This window comes from Rhinopithecus bieti, unplaced genomic scaffold (assembly GCF_001698545.2).
Source record: "Rhinopithecus bieti isolate Rb0 unplaced genomic scaffold, ASM169854v2 scaffold_42113, whole genome shotgun sequence".
NCBI classification, from domain to species: domain Eukaryota; kingdom Metazoa; phylum Chordata; class Mammalia; order Primates; family Cercopithecidae; genus Rhinopithecus; species Rhinopithecus bieti.
In genome coordinates, this window is record NW_016818444.1 from 1,276,550 (window position 1) to 1,280,843 (window position 4,294).

Consider the following 4,294-nt stretch of genomic DNA (forward strand, 5'->3'; position numbering starts at 1 on the left):
TTTTTTTTTTTTTTCTCTTTCTAACCCTCGCAGGAAGAAATTCTAACATTGTACTCACTGGTGAAAGTCTATCCTTTACAAAGAGGCAAAAGTTGTGTCATTCCCTTTGCACATTGACATGTACCTGTGAGATTCTCCAACACTGAAGATTTATTTTCCCCAGTGGTTGGTGGTTAAAAACCTGCCTGGGGCCTCCTTCTTTCTGGGGTAGGCCTGAAACCTGAGAGGTAGGCAGAAATGTAGGTGGGTCCCAGAAAAAAAGTATCTATGGGGTGACTGGCTTATCTTCTACTTTGTATGATGAGAAGAAAATATCATTTCTTATTTCCGCTCTTCCTTAGCATCATCTTTCTTTGCCGCTTTACATTAGAACAGTAGCAAATTCTTAGAGGCCATGTAAATAAAGTGTGGGCCTAAGGGATAACTAACAAGATAAGACTCGGTGTTTATTCAAAAGCGGTCCTTACAGGTTTGGATATCTCACAGGATTGTGATGTGCAGATAGAGTTTGGGACTTTAAAATATATGCATATACAGTAATACACAGAGCAAATTTATCTGGACTTTTTCTTTGGCCATATACCTACACATTTTTAGTATTCTAGAATTATATCTGCCATATTCTTTTTTCTATATTAAGCATAAGAAATGTGTGGATTAGTAAACTAGGGGCAGACATGCACAAAGGCCCAGGCTTTGTAAAGGAGTCTTACTCCTCAGGCAGTTTTCAGAGCTGCATTTAACTATGGGCAAAATCCCATGCAAAATTCTTGCTCAATAAGACATTCTGGAAACCACCTAATTTTAAAAGAGTCTGAGTCTAGTTTTAGAGTTAAATTAGGCTCGCATGGAAGCTCAAATCGCAATGGTAACCACTCTTCTCATGTGCAAATGTATATTTAGAAAGGATACTGAAATTTGTATCTAAGGTAATTAGTTTTCGGTAGGAATGGGATTCTTTTCTGGAGATGCATTTACTGTGCTGATAAGTTGCATAATATATGAAGCATGGCACTATATCAATATATTTATAGGTATTTCAATGTTCATATTTACTGCTGGGATTGGAGAGGAGGTGATTTGCTTTTGACAATGTAGGTGTTTAAGGCTGATATTCATATTCACACAAACATTATTCACTATCATATTCAGGCAAACAGTATTGATTCTCTGGAAGTTAGAAATAGAAGTATTTCCAATTCAAAGTATTTATCTTCCCTCACGTATTCCAAGGATTCTAAAAAGCTATCTGTTGTACAAACATTCTCCAAAATAGTTAGAATAATTATTCTATTAGATTTTTCTAGTAGGACAATATAGCGTGATCTTTCCTAAAATGTGTTTTCTTTGTTTCTGCCTTGAATCTGATTCAGCCATTGAAATCACCTCCGGGATTCTGAAGTTCAAGATCTGGTCATTTATTTTCTTTTCAAACTCAAATATATGCAAAACCCTACCCATAACACTGCAGGGCTATTACCAATTCCCCTAACCACCAAATAGTCTTAATCCTCTATTTTGAAGAAGCATCAGTTCTATCCCAGCTCTGCTGCCCATAAAAAGATAGCAGTGGGAATCAGAAAGATTCTCTGTTCCTCACAGAACCAGATTTCTGAGACAGAATGATCAGGGTCAGAGATGACACTTAGGATGACAAGCTTAAGGGTAAGAATGTTGCCTATCCTGGGTTGAAACTGTTTCATACAACGTCAAAGCAAAAACTTCAAAGCTATGTCAGAGAGAAAAGTATTGCAAAGAGTTATACAGAAAGAGATGAGTTTTTTTAAACAAGCAAACTGAACAAAGGTACATAATGGCGCAGAGTCTGTATTCCTTGGTTGACATCCCATGGGTATTAACCAGAATGATATTAGTTCTTTGATCCATTCACCTTTGGCTGTAATGCAAGATTAAGATGATGGTTTCAACTTGGGAACATTTGGAGTTTGTGAGTAGGGTTATTTGTATGCATCTATGTGCCCTTTGGAAGAATTTGTAAATGATTTGCTTAATAACTTTTAAAATCTGGTTTTGTTGTGACATTGCTCCTAGGTAATTGGTTGTTACAAGAGAAGAGAAAGAGCAACAGTGAAAATAAACACACGCACAAAGCAAAGGCATTTTCTTCCACTTCAACAGAGCTCCTAGGCCTAAACAGGGCAGGAGAATTGTGGATGTCACAGTGCCATTAACAGCAAAGCCCAGTGACATGAGTTTGTCTATGTAACAAACCTGCACATGTACTCCTGGATCTAAAATAAAAATTTTAAAAATAAATAAATACAGTTAAATTAAAAAAAGAGTACTCTCACTTAATCAGCAAGGTCATGACGCTATTGCCAATTGATTATTTTTTGTCATATAATGACGTTTGATTGAGAACATGATTTATTTCATTCTATTACCATATAATTAATTTATAATTAATAGCTGCAATTCTGTCAATTATCAAACATTGAAAGGTGGGCATTATTAGTTTTATTGATGTTGAAACCTTTACTGTGAAACCTATAGAGCTTGCCCAGAGCGAGGTGGATTTGATCCCAAAGTCCGTGTTCTTTCCCTCAGACCACACATGTGCTCTTCAAGCCCATTCCACCAGCAGAGTTCCTTTCACTTATGGTAATTACTTTATCAATTTAAACAGTTTGGCCAAGTCTTTTTTGGAGAATGACAAAACATTTAGCGGCCTTTTAGTAGCTTTCTAGGCCAAAATCCCATCCAATGAAAAAATAACATCTTCATATTATCTGAAGAATGGTCTTTCATCCTTGATCTGAACGTGTCACATAATAAGGAAGTACAGTATTTCAAAAGGATGCTATTGTATTCAGCAGAAATCATATCGTTTGAGTAACTATTTTCCTCTTTTCTTCATCCTGTTTTTTGGTGCTATTTAGGAAAAAACATCAAGTCTTTCTTATACAAAGCCTGTAAAATATTAAGCAATAGCTAAATCATTTCTTCTCTGAGTCAAATCTCTTTAATATCTTAAGCTACTCCTATGCCAGGAAACCCCTAGGAAATCTTCTATTCAAATCACAGGCATCTCAGTCACTCGCCAAATAACATCCTTTTCTTCATCTAGAAAATAAAGGTTTCATAAAATGTCACTAAAGTAATTTATCTAAATTAAAACTAATAAAGGAAATAGAAGCATGTAAGGTTCTGCCAAGCTCTAACATCTTGATTTCTGTCTAGACAAATTACAAACATTCTCTATTTTAAAATTATTTTTAGTCTTCAACAGAGGCCCCTTTTCTCAGGGTCTCAAATTAGGAAAGATACAACTGGATATCACTCCTATTTATCAGAATATTAAAGAAGGGCCAAGAAACCTCAGTCCTGAGAAAACAGAGAAAGGTCACATCCACAGATTGTGGTTCTAGATGATTCACTCTAAGTTGAGATGCAGGAAGAAGGTTTCGCTTCCTAAACATTAGCAACAAAAGAAAGTTGCCATACAAACATAAATCACAAAATCTTGTGTAGTGATATCTAATTATTATCTCATATTCATTCATAGAAAATAAAAGTGACATTTAAAAATAATTTTGATTTATGAACTTAATATCCTGAATGTTCTCATTGCTATATAAAAGAACCAATTAGTTAGGGCTTGGTCTTGTGTCAAAATACTGTAAAATAGTAACTATAATTTATAATGTATAAATCTTTGTTATATGATCACAGATATCTGAACGTTATCTTGTTTGTTACTATTTCTTATTATGCTTTTGCTGACAGAAAATCCAACTAGTTATAAACTATTAATGAGTCCTTCTTTTAGGGTGTAGCTCTAATAATTAGAAAGAAAAATAAACTTTTTTCCCCGTGCAAAAAGAATGAAACTATGTCCTATGTAGCAATGTGAATGAAACTGGAAATCATTATTCTAAATGAACTAACTCAGAAACAGAAAACCAAATATCACATGTTCTCATTTATAAGGGGGGGAGTTAAACAATAGGTATATACAGACACAAAGATGGAAATAATAGACACTGGGGACTCCATAAGCGGGGAGCGTGGGAACAGGGTGAGGAAGAATTATCTATTGGGTGCAATGTTTAATATTTGGGTGAGCTGGGTGCAGTGGCTAACACCTGTAATCCAAACATTTTGGTAGGCAAAGCTGGAAGGATTTCTTGAGCTCAGAAGTTTGAGGCCAACTCAGGCAACATAATGGGATCCTGTCTCTATAAAACAAATACAAAAATTACTTGGGCAGGCACCTGTAGTCCCAGCTACTTGGGAGGCTATGGTGAGAGGATCCTTGAGCCCAGGAAGTCAA

General features: G+C 35.5%; 1 long non-coding RNA gene across 1 annotated transcript; it reads left to right on the plus strand.

Annotated features, from left to right (window-relative positions):
- Positions 1 to 1,607: 1,607 nt before the first annotated feature.
- On the plus strand, positions 1,608 to 2,267 carry LOC108518597 (uncharacterized). Its single transcript, XR_001882407.1, has 2 exons — positions 1,608 to 1,665; positions 2,053 to 2,267. It is a non-coding gene; the product is annotated as an uncharacterized LOC108518597 (long non-coding RNA).
- Positions 2,268 to 4,294: the final 2,027 nt, after the last annotated feature.